The following is a 13,083-nucleotide window of genomic DNA, read 5'->3' as shown; positions in this document are numbered from 1 at the left end:
CAGACTTCTTGACTTTTTGGTAAAATATTTGAGATTAGCTGTATTTGAGTACTTGAACAGTGTTAATTATTACCACATTTCCTTGTGTTTTTAAAGTGTCTTAAGGTTTCTTTTCAGGTTTTAGTCACTGGAATTTTTTTCTTTGCCTAGATACAATAACATTATTATAAAATTATAGTACATCAGTTAGCTCCAAAAGTGGAAATTCAAATCTTAGAGGGTAGTCCTTGAAGTGAATTATTAATTAGAACTGCCACACATTAATAGAATAATTTAGTTGTGATTCACTGAGCAGTTTCTCAGAATTTGTCTCAACTGTCATTTCAAAGGAGTTTTGTCACTTGCCGTGTTCAACAACACAAGGAAGTACACGTTTGAAATAAACAAAAAATTTAAAAATAAACAGATACTAATCCTTAAAATATGTTTGTAATATTTAAAAACTTATTTTACATGATATTTTAGTAGTGTTATAGCAAAAGGAAAAGTAGTACTTAATCATAAGGCTGTAGTTTTGACACTGTTAGAAAGATAGATGCAGTAGGTGATGTTAAGTTTTTCTTTCATTTAACTTTGTAAATAACATAATTTAGAATGCACTAGATGAGCTTGTTATTTAAATGAAATCTGAGAAAAGTCTGTTCATTAGAAGAGCAGTGTAGTGCCCGTACAAAATGGCCATTTATGAATGAGTTTTATATGTAAGTGGTTTTTATATGTAAATGAAAGGCTGGCTTTCATTTCTCTTTTTACTTAAGTTAGCAGGGTTTAAAAAAAGTATAGGAATGGAGAGTGGTAGAATTTATGTTCTAGTTCTGGGTCTGCTACTAGGTATGATCTTTATGTCTTACTCTTCATGCCTCAGTTTCATTCTCTCTCAGATAGATGACAAACCTACTCTTTCTTTCATAAATTATTATTTTGAGGTTTAGATAATATTGTAAATGTAAAAATATTTTGACAAACGCTTAAAATCTTACAAATAAGAGGTTTTAATTTTTATTTTCAGCAAACCCTTATCTTCAATTCTCTATACCACTGTACCTACTGGGATGTAAGATGATTGTTTCTGAAATTCATCCTTGTTTGTTTCCTTTTCTGTTCATCATTATTTGTTTCATTTTTTATCCAGCTTTGACTTTTTCAATTCACAACCTTTCTTCCTTTGTACTGGTTCCTTCCTCCTCCTAGAAGTAGCAACAGTATTATTTCCTAGTATTTACAGGTTCAGGTAGGAAATAACATTTGTGTAATATGGCTGCATATAATAGTTAAGGTTATGTATGTACCCAGAGTGATTTATAGTATAAAACATTCTGCAAACAACTTAATTGTAATTATGGCATTTATCCTTGATAATTCACTTAAATAATTTATAAGTCTGCTGAAAGTACACTTTGTCCTGATTTCAGTTGCTTAATGACTGACACCTTTGCAAATTATACTAGGTCCATTTGCCAGCACTGTATTCTTTAAATTTTAGTGGAGGATATAGGTAACTTATTGAATGAGCGCGTCTAAGGGCCATGGATCTGGCTTAATTTTTGAAGTTAAAAAAAATGACAACAGATGCAATAAAACAGCACTTTGGAATCTTAGATTATATAAGTAAAGATCTGTGTCTTGAAGATAAGATGTCACTAAGCTTTGACCTTATGGAATTGTGCTTGGAGGTTTTAACATGCCTTCATTTTATTAGTTTTATATTTTGATGTTATTTTATTTCAGGTCTGTCATTTAAGCGTACAATTGGATTTGCTTTATTCAATTTGAGAGTATCTTTTAACAGGTGAGTTAATCTATGTTCATTATGATTGCTGATGTATTTATGTGCATTTCTACCATCTTATTTATTGTTTCTATTTATAGTGCTTGACCACTCCTTTTGTGCCTTTCTTTATTCTATGTTTTCTTCAGCTAGTTTGAAAACTAGTTATTATATTTCTATTCTTTTGGTGTTTACCTTCAGTTTTTTTGTTGGGGTATAATTTACATTCAGCAAAATTGATGTTCTTTTTGGTGTATAGCTCTATGAGTTTTGACAAACATACGCTTACATCATTATCACCACCACCACATTCACGATATAGAACAGTTTCATCACCCCCAAAGTTTGTGCCCCTGGTAGTCAACCCTTCTCCATACCAATAGCCTTTGGCAACCACTGAACTATTTTCCATTTGTGTAGTGTTGCCTTTCCCAGAATGTCATATAAGTGGAATTATACAGTCTTTGTCCGGCTTCTTTCACTTAGCAAACCACATTTGACATTTGTCTTAGTCTGTTAGGGTTACTATAACAAAATAATGTAAACAAGGTGGCTTATAAACAATAGAAATTTATTTCTCTGGAGGCTGGGAAGTCCAAAATCGAGGCACTGGCAGATTCGGTGTCTGGTGAGAGCCCACTTCTGGTTCATGGACGGCTGTGTTTTTACTATCAACTCCCATGGCAGAAAGGGCAAGGTAGCTCTGGGTGGGGTGGGGGAAGGTTCTTGTATAAGAGCCCTAATCCCTTTCATGAGGGCCCCACCCTCATGACTTAAGCACATCCCAAAGACCTTACCTTCTAATACTATCACATTGTGAGTTAGGATTTCAACATGAATTTTGAGGTGGACATAGCCTACCCCAACATTCATCCATATTATTGTATCTATTAGCAATATAGTCCTTTTTATTACTGAATAGTAATCATTGTAATGATGTACCCCTATTTATCCATTCACCAGTTGAAGGGCATGTGGGTTTTTGGTGATTGTGAATAAAGCTACTATAAACATTCACATACAGGTTTTTAATTAGTGTAAGTTTTCATTTCTCTTGAGCAAATGCATAGTAATGCAATTGCTGGGTTGTATGGTAAGTATATGTTTAAATTCCTAAGAAAATACTTAACTCTTTTTCTTTTTAACAAACTACTAATCTGTTTTCCAAAGTGGCTGTGCCATTTTGCATTCCCACCAGCAATGTCTGAGAATTCCAGTATTTGGTATTGTCAGTTATTTTTTTATCTATGATAATAGATGTGTCGTAGCATATTGTGATTTTAACTTTGCGTTTCCCTAATATCTAATAATATTGAGCATCTTTTAATGTGTTTATTTGCCATCTGCATATCTTCTTTGGTGAAGTGTCTATTCACATCTTTTACTCACTTTAAAATGAGTTTGTTTTTTTATTGAATTTTAGAATTCGTTACATAGACTGGATACATGTGTTTTGTCAGTTGTGTGTTTCTCCCAGTCTGTGGTTTTCTTGTTGTGTGTGCGTGTGTATGGCTTGTCTTTATACTTTTAAGAGTGTCTTTCATAGTGCAGAATTTTAATATTTTGATGAAGTGCAATTTATTAATTTCCTTCTTTTGTGGATTATGTTTTTGGTGTTGCCTCTAGGAAAACTTTTAAGAAACTGAGGTCAGGGCCAGCCTGGTGGTGCAGCGGTTAAGTTTGCATGTTCCGATTCGGTGGCCTGGGGTTCACCGATTTGCATCCTGGGTGCTGACGTACACACTGCTTGTCAAGCCGTGCTGTGGCAGGCGTCCCACATATAAAGTAGAGGAAGATGGGCATGGATGTTAGCTCAGGGACAGTCTTCCTCAGCAAAAAGAAGAGGATTGGCAGTAGGTGTTAGCTCAGGGCTAGTCTTCCTCAAAGAAAAAAAAAGAAACCAAACATTTTTCTCCTAACTTTTCTTATAGCTGTTTTACAGTTTTAGTTTTCACATTTAGGTCTATGATCCATTTAGAGTTAATTTTTATATATGGTGTGAGGTGTTGGTTGAGGTTCATATTTTTGCATGTGGCTGTCCAATTGTTTCGGCACTGTTTGTTCAAAAGGCTGTCCTGTTTCCATTGAATTGCTTTTGCAACTTTGTAGGAAATCAATTGACCATACATATGTGGGCCTATTTCTAGACTGTTTTCTCTTCCCATTGATCTATATGTTAATCTTTTTGCCAATACTGCACTGTCTTGATTACTGTAGTTTTACATTAACCCTTGAAGGCAGATAGTATGAGTCCTCCAACTTGGTTTTTCTTTTTCAAAATTATCTTGGCTATTCTAATTCCTTTGTCTTTCCATATAAATTTTAGAATCAGCTTGTCATTTTTTACAAAAAAAGATTGCTGGGATTTTGAATAGAATTGAATTAAATCTATAGATCAGTTTGGCAAGAACTGAAATCTTACGAGAGGGAGTCTTCAGCATAGCATATCTCTTCATTTGTTTAGGTTGTCTTTTGTTTCTTTCATCTGTAATCTGTAGTTTTCAGTATATACATCCTGCACATATTTTGTTAGATTTAAATTTTTGCTGCTATTGTAAAGTGTCCTGTTTTGTTTGTTGCTAGTGCAGTCGAGTCTCATCATTCATGGCAGTTATGTTCTATAAAGTTACCGTGAACACTATGAATTAGCAAATACTGAACTATTGCTCCTAGGGGAAATGCAGAGTTAGGTTCCTGTGAGCCTCTGGTGACAACATTTTCATCAACTGATCAATAGGTCATCTTGTTTTATGTATGTTTCTGTTTAAAGACACTTTATTCAATATACGTTGTTGATTCATCAATATTGAATTTATGACCATTGGCACTATAACTCATTCCTGAATGAAGCTTAATTTAACACATATATTTTTTCCATATGACACATCACAGCTTTCTTGAGCTTAGAAACACTAGATAGCACTTCAGCACTATGTTATTTTAAATAGCGAAATCATCAACAAAAAGCACAAAAGTGTGAAAAACATGACACTAAATAAAGCACAAAAAAGACGCTTGCATCTTGCTAACTCGTTTATCAAATGATGTAGCCTTTTTGTAGTTTTTTTCGTATTTTGTTCATAAACATTCATGTCTTCTGCAGATAGGAGTAATATAGTTTTTTTCTTCCTCTTCTCTCTTGATTTTTCTCTTTTTATGTTTTAGTAAAAAACACGTAACGCAAACTTACCCTCTTAACAGTTTTTAAATGTACATTATAGTGATATTAACTGTATGCACATTGTTGTACAGCAGATCTCTGGAACTTTTTATCTTGCATGAATGAAATTCTTTATCCATTTAACAACTCTCCATTTTTCCCTCCCCTTAGGCCCTGGCAACCACAATTCTACTTTCTATTTTTATGAGTTTGATTTCTTTTTTCTTTTTTTTTTTAAGATTTTATTTTTCCTTTTTCTCACCAAAGCCCCCCAGTACATAGTTATATATTTTTAGTTGTGGGTCCTTCTAGTTGTGGCCAGTGGGATGCCACCTCAGCATGGCTAGATGAGCAGTGCCATGTCTGCGTCCAGGATCTGAACCAGCAAAACCCTGTGCTGCTGAAGGGGAGCGCTCAAACGTAACCACTCAACCACGGGTCTGGCCCCAGTTTGATTTCTTTAGATAGCTCATCTAAGTGGAATCATGCAGTATTTGTCTTTTGTGATTAGTTTATTTCGCTTAGCATTATATCCTTAAGGTTCATCCATGTTGTAGTATATGACAGGATTTCCTTCTCTCTTATTTTTTTTTGAGGAAGATTAGCCCTGAGCTAACATCTGCCACCAATCCTCCTCTTTTTGCTGAGGAAATTTCGCCCTGAGCTAACATCTGTGCCCATCTTCCTCTATATGTGGGATGCCTGCCACAGCATGGCTTGCTAAGCAGTGGGTAGGTCTGTGCCTGGGATCTGAATTGGTGAACCCTGGTCCACCGAAGTGGAGTGCGCAAACTTAACCGCTATGCCACCGGGCTGGCCCCATTCTAGGAGTTTTATAGTTTGAGGTCTTACATTTAGATCTCCATTTTGGATTCATTTTTGAGTATGTTGTAAGGTAAGGGTCCATGTTCGTTCTTTTGCATGAGGATATCCAGTTTTACCAACACCATTTGTTGAAGAGACTGTCCTTTCCCTATTGTGTAGTCTTGGCATCTTTGTTGAAGATCATTTGACCGTTTATATGAGGGTTTATTTCTGGGCTATTTATTCTCTTCTATCTGTCTATATGTCTGTCTTTATGCTGTTTTTTGCTGTTTTAATCAGTATACCTTTTGTTTCTTTTTCTTGCCATATTGCATTGACAAGGGCCTCCAGTACAATGTTGTGTGTTGAGTGGACATCTTTGCCTTATTCTTGATCTTAGGGGGAAAGCTTTTTGTCTTTCATACCTTTAATTTTTAAACATACATTCTATTGTACTATTTTGTTCATTGCTAGTAGCAGAAACGACAATCTCATTCAGTAGAACACATAGAAGTTAGAGTTAAAAAAATCTCCCCCAAAAGTTAAACGTCAATACAAAGAAATCAGTGGAACATAGGGAAAACAAAAGTTTTATATATGTCATTTAAAATATTAAACTTTAAAGAATTGTTTTGAAAAATAGCAATCCCCTGCCCTCCTCCTCCTTTGTTCTCCTTCCCCAGAGGCAACCATTTTATAATTTTCTACCTGATACATTTTTGTATTTACTTCTGTAGCTCTGGAAACCATGCAAATACTGCTAGTCTTGATTTCAGTTTTAGGTGTTATCTATTGACTTTCACTATGCAGATGAGAATTTAGCTCTTTTTCCGTCTACCTTTCTCACCACGCCCCTATCCCCACCCTAACACACATATTCTTCCATTTCGCTATTATCTCTGTAAAGCTACGTTAAAGATTTTGTCAGATTACTATTTAGAGTATATGTTATTATGACTATATACATGTTATTTGGAACTAAGCCATGTAGTATACAAATACTACTTTTTCTTTTCTGTGCAACATTTTGTTTTCTCTTGAGTTGTTTTTCTCCCCTTGGTTTTCTGTATGTTTTTCATCAGTTCAACCCCTAACTCCTCCAGTTATTCAAATCTTCGCTCTATGTTGAGATACATCAGTCCTCCAGCTAACAGAGGTGTAAACCAAGAAAGAGAAAGATCCTGGAAAGAGTGGTCTTCACATAATTTCATCTTCTTGAAAAATAATCTCTCCTGAGGCCTTCTGGGCTGTTTGCTTTACATCCTGCAAATACCCTTTGCTGTAATGCTTGCCTCTCTTTTGTGTAAGATTAAAAATATCATGTCTTCCTCTTTCTTTTCTTTCTTTTTTTTTTTGAGGAAGATTAGCCCTGAGATAACATCTGCCAATCCTCCTCTTTTTGCTGAGGAAGACTGGCCCTGAGCTAACATCTGTGCCCATCTTCCTCTACTTTATATGTGGGATGCCTACCACAGCATGGCTTGCCAAGTGGTGCCATATCCGAACCAGCGAACCCCAGCCCGCTGAAGCAGAACATGCGGACTTAGCTGCTGTGCCATCAGGCTGCCCTGTCTTCCTCTTTCTTGGTTTATTCCTCGGTTATGTTAGAGCACATCCTCCATTACAAAATTGTTTTAGACAATGCTCATCTGAAAATGTTTTAATTTCACTGTCATGCTTGATTGATATTTTGCCTGGGTAGAGATTCATAGGTTTGAAAAAGTTTTCATTCAGAAATCTGAAGGAATTGCTCATTTACCTTCTAGCTTCCATTGAGAAGTCTAAAGCCATTTTCATTCCTGATCTTCTGAATGTGACCTATTTGTTGTTTGTTTTCCCTCTCTGGAGGCTTGTATTATCTTCATCCTTGTATTCTAAAATTTCATAAAGATATGCCATGTTGTATGTCTGTTTTTATCCACTGTGTTGGGTCCTTTTCATCTGGAAGCTCTTGTCTTTAAGTTCTGAAAATTTTCCCTAATTTATTTCTTTAATTGTTTACCCCCCTTTGTTTTGTGTTTTTTCTCTTTCTGGAATTCCTAATCTGTTAGACTTCCTGGGCTATCCTTTTTTATGTTTCCCTCCTATGTTCTATTGATTTCTTTGTATTGATGTTTCACTTTTGGAAGAGATTTTTCTTAACTTTATCTTCTGTTCTTTCTATTGTTTTTCATTTCTGCCATCATATCTTACATTTCTGAGTTATTTTTTGCGCTATGAATATTCCTTGTTATAGCATCCTATTCTTATTTCATGGATATGATGTCTTAGCTCCCTGAGGATATTAATGACAGCTTTTTTGAAGTTTTTATCTCTCTTTAGTTTTCATTGCATATTTTCTGTTTGATGTGGTTTAGTGTTAGAAGCTCTTCTCAGATATCTTGTCACAATTAAGAGTGGGGAACTGTGGAAAGCTGTTTGAAACTCTTGAGCCTGTAAATGCATTCTCCAAATGGGCTGTTTTAATTGGGAAACCTTTCATGTTGGTGTCTTTAGGTCTTTTCTGTAAGGGTGATAGATTGCCCAGAGAAAGATGTTCTAGTCTTTTTCTGGGAGACCATAGGCCAAGTTGCTGGTGTTTCTGGGAGCATGGCAGGGGAAGAGAGTAGCGTGTGTTCAGCATTTAGGATTTAAGAATTCATTTATTCTCCTATTTTCAATATGGTACCTCCACTTTCAACTGTACTCTGGTGGCCCCCAGGCTAGAGAGCCTCTGTTTTACCCTCTCCAGAAGACAGAAGGAGGAATCTCTCTGACGTGGGATTAGGGAAGCCACAGTCTTAGATGTTCTCCAAGTCTTCTAATCAATCTTATTTTTAGAATACCCATTACTTCCAAATGTACTTAGTATTGTCTTTTGTGGGTTCTAGATTTTAAATCAGCCATCCTTAATACCAGCTTAGAATTCAATTTTCTGGTGTCTGCTAAGTCATGTACTACTTATCTGTCTGTTTTCCAGATGTTATTTCTTCTCTCATTTATTTTGTTCATAGAGTTTTATAGCTTTTTAAACAGTAATTTTTTGGGGGAGATTATAAGAATGCATGTTTTTAACCCTCCAATTTTACCTTTAAACACATAATTTAATATTTTTTTCTATAAAATTTTAAACTTAATTAGTATTTCTATTATCCTCATTGGCAAAACAAATACTTTAACTTCCCTCTAAATTCTTTTTCTATTTTCTACATTTTGTTATGTCAAATTTTACATTCAGCTTAAGTCTTAAGATTGTTTTTTTCTTCTTCCGTGATGTTTTGCAATTTGCCATACTATATTTAGGTATGGATTTTTTAAAATGTTGCTTGGCAGTATTAAACTTTTCAACCTAGGGAATCATCTTCCTTGAATTTTAGAAAAATTTCAATCATTATCTTTTAAAAAATATTTCCTTCACTTCTGTTTTCTCCTTCTGAAACTGATTATTTCAATGTTGGAACCTATCTTCTCTACTTAGCTTTTTTCCCTCTTTGCTTAATTTCTTAATTTGTATTCTGTTCTAGGTAATTTTCAATGCCTGAGCTCTCTCTTCATTTGTTTTTACTCTGTTGTTTATCCTGTCTATTGAATTTTTAATTAATTATCTTCTATTCTTCTTTTAGTCCCACTTTTAAAGTATATTAGGTATGCTCAAAGAGATAAAAAATTTAAGATTCTTCATTAAAAAAAATTTCTTCAGGTGTACTTCTCCTGTTTCTTGTGTTTGCTGTTGTGGCTCATGGTGGTAATTTTCCACAAGTGTATCATAATTTTGGGTTGAGAGCTCATGTTGGATAGGAGTTGGTCCCTTTTGTGTGGTTTTGGAGTTGCTGTAGCCTAACCCTCTGGCTGGCATAGGTCTAGGCCAGCTGTTTCATTAGAGTTTTGAGTTTTTACTTTATGTGAATAGCTCAGTCTGGACCATACTATGTGTATTATATGGGTTATGTAGGCCCAGTTTCCATTCTCAGGGTACCTCTGTTCCCTCCATAGGACATAGGTAGGTGTTGAGTGGATGCAATTCCAGCAAGGAAGCTGTTTCTGGTCTTCTGCCCCATAATTGGAATGCTGGACCCTTGGAACTTTGGAGTTTTAGCCTACATTACTCTAGTCTTTTTTTTCCTGGGGGCCTTAGTGCCCACTTACTACTCTAGATTCTGCCTCTGTTCCTGACCCACAAAAATTATACTCTTGTTATTGAATGTAGCTATGTATTTAAAATTTTATCTAATTTCTTGTATATCCTTCTAGAGGTCTTTTATGTATATACAAGTAAATGAGAATATGCTTATTTTTCTTTCTTTTGTACACACAACTTAGAACATTGTATTTTGCTTTTGTTTTCTCTTTGCAATAAGTTAGGAAGTATTTCCATTTGATAGATCAGAGCTAGTATAGAGATTGTTGGTTTCTTTGTTAAAGAGACATGCTGATGTGACTCTGCATGGTTTATTTTCATCACAATGGGTAGGAATCTTTTCTGCTTTTGAATTTTTACATTGTTTTTCGTATGTAATTTAAAAAATATGTATATTTATTCTCAATAATTTTCTTCAATATAAAAATTCACTAGTTCTGTAATTATAATGACTTTAACTCCTCCTTTAACATTTTATTCATGTAATCCTTACAGCAACTATAACTTCTTTAAATTTTAACCATTCATTAAATTAATAATGTGACCACTTGTTTAGGGTCACAGAGTTTGTAAATGAAAGTTTGGCACCAGAGTTGTACTCTGAACCACTAGATTATATACTGGCTCTATCTCCTAATAAAAAAATTTATTTATTTTTTTATGTGATAAAGCTTCTACTTTTTTTTTTTTTGAGGAAGATTAGCCCTGAGCTAACATCTGCTGCCAGTCCTCCTTTTTGCTGAGGAAGACTGGCCCTGAGCTAACATCTGTGCTCCTCTTCCGCCACTTTTTATATGTGGGACGCCTACCACAGCATGGCTTGCCAAGCCGTGCGATGTCTGCACCTGGGATCCGAATGAGTGAACCCTGGGCCGCTGAAGTGGAATATGTGAACTTAACCGCTGTGCCACCAGGCCGGCCTGAGTCTTTACTTTTAAATGATTATCGATATATCAAGTAATAACATGTAACAAGTTCTTGAATTCTATCATTTAGTAATTTTGATTAAGAGAAACTAAAAACAGCTTAAACAATTATACTAGTATGTATTGTTCTAACCCTATTTTAAGGTTGGCTGCACTTAACACATTACAAATAACTATTTATTACTTTTTCATAGGCAAAACCCCTGACTTTTGAGAAAGCTTTAGGGGAAAACTAATTTAATCCTTTTCTTTCTTCAAAATATTGTTATTATTATTTTTTTAAAACTACAGTTAAGAAAGAAAGTATTGACAAATATGTTACTTAAAGTAGAACACATAGGAAAGCAGACAATGTACATCCATTAGATTTTAAAGAAATATGAGGTAAAAAATGAAATTTTTGATAAGCTGAGTTTTTACAAAGAAGCTAGATTTGTTATTCTCCAGAAAGTGAAGGGCCACCTAATATGTAATATATAAAAATAGTTTAATTCCTTTTTACAAGAATATAACTCAAGCTCTGCTAAACTTCATATTCCGTGAAGGCCACTAAAATGCCAGTCCATGAAATGGGCACTCTTTTTTCTTCCCCTATCCATTTATATGCCAGTTTTCATGAATTTCTGGCCAGATATCGCCGACAAAGGCTAAGAGGTCATCCAGGACTTCATCCCTGTTCTGCTAGAAGTAGGTCTAGAGGATGGTCATCTTCTCTTGGGTCTCCTTCTCCACTTTGGTGCTCCCACTACCATGGATCCCAGAGCTGCAGCTTCCTTGGCCTTGAACGCTTTCTCCCTCTGTAGGCAGGACTGTTCAATTTCAGCCTGAGTTTCTTTGGCCTGCTTCAGCCTCCGGTTCTTTTGCTTGCAGGCCTTGGACACCTTTTGGGAAACCCACTTCGCGGCCTACAGCAGCTTCTTGTTTTTTTTTTTATAGATTTTATTTTTTCCTTTTTCTCCCCAAAGCCCCCCAGTACATAGTTGTATATTCTTAGTTGTGGGTCCTTCTAGTTGTGGCATGTGCGACGCTGCCTCAGTGTGTCCTGATGAGCAGTGCCATGTCCACGCCCAGGATTCGAACCGACGAAACACTGGGCCGCCTGCAGCGGAGCGCGCGAACTTAACCACTCAGCCACGGGGCCGGCCCCTACAGCAGCTTCTTGGTGCCCTGTGACTGACTAGCCATAGCGGTGGTGACTGAGGCAAGGGTTAGCAGCCTGAATGGGCTGGACTGCCCCTTGGGGTCAGCTGACCCAACTGCCCAAGATCTGAGCCTGTGCCCTGCCCACTGTCCTCTCCTGTCGCCTTTGATTTTGACAGTAGCCCCATGAAGTAAGTATGTAGACAAGGAAACAAGCTTAGAGAGAGTGTGTTAGTTTCTCATGGTCACTTGCTTCTATTTATCTTACTTCAAACCTTGTGTTTTTATTCTGTTTTATCTCCACTCTACTCTGATTGATAACAGGAACCCCAAAAACCATAGTATCAAACTCTTTCACTCAGGAAAGTAGGCCAGTGATTCTTTCTGCAGCTTCGTCTTAAAACCCTTACTGCTTCTTGTCTTAGCTTCCAGGGCCATTTCTGAGCAGTAGAGGTTACAAACATTCCACTGAACAAACAGTTCCAAATCCTGTCATCGTACCCTATGTGCCTGTTCCAAATGGTAAGTTTGTTATGGACATATTAAAACTTTTGTAAATTCTAATTCTTACATATCTTCATCTGTAGATGGAAAAAATACCCTGTTGTGAACACAACATTAATTAGTCTTTAGTGTTTTGCTGCTGTTTTATCGTACTGAGAAAATCAGTAGTAGTATATTTACCTGATACGACTGTCGAGAATTATTTAGCCAAACAATAAGATGCTTTACATCAGCTCAGAATCTATTGTTATTATAATTTTATTCTTAGACCACGTGTTTAAGTGCCAAATGGCCAAAAAACACAATGGTATAAATTTTAATAGAGTATGTTATAGATATGAAAAGCAACTTGGTGAATATTTTCTTAACTAAATTTTAAATAATTAGAATCTGATTATTAATATAATAATAATTATTGTTTACTGTGTGTCTTTCATAGTTCTGACGTTATACTTTACAAATGTTAATTATATAATCCTCACAACAACCTTGTAGGATAGATGATGGTATTGATATTTTATACGTGAAAAAAACTGGATTAGAGAAGTTAAGAAATTTATATTACAGAGCTTGTAATTTGGCAGAGCTAGCTTTCAGACTTAGGTATCTCTCTCTTAAACCTTTTGTTTTTTTCTCATTATACCATCTAATTACTTGTGATATT

General features: G+C 35.6%; 1 protein-coding gene across 6 annotated transcripts in view; it reads left to right on the top strand.

The window, feature by feature from the left end:
* Positions 1 to 13,083, top strand: part of RMI1 (RecQ mediated genome instability 1) — a 66,955-nt gene that overhangs the window by 3,410 nt on the left and 50,462 nt on the right. For 4 of the 6 annotated variants that reach the window (XR_011497573.1, XR_011497570.1, XR_011497571.1 and 1 more), the window contains exon 2: positions 1,729 to 1,789. The gene's annotated coding sequence lies outside the window, so the exon portion shown is untranslated. Of the gene's footprint in view, positions 1 to 1,728; positions 1,790 to 12,340; positions 12,438 to 13,083 lie in introns of all 6 variants that reach the window. The other 2 variants (XM_014828509.3, XM_014828510.3) reach the window with 1 other exon arrangement.

This window comes from Equus asinus, chromosome 23 (assembly GCF_041296235.1).
Source record: "Equus asinus isolate D_3611 breed Donkey chromosome 23, EquAss-T2T_v2, whole genome shotgun sequence".
NCBI classification, from domain to species: Eukaryota; Metazoa; Chordata; class Mammalia; order Perissodactyla; family Equidae; genus Equus; species Equus asinus.
This window is presented reverse-complemented; position numbering and strand designations above follow the sequence as displayed.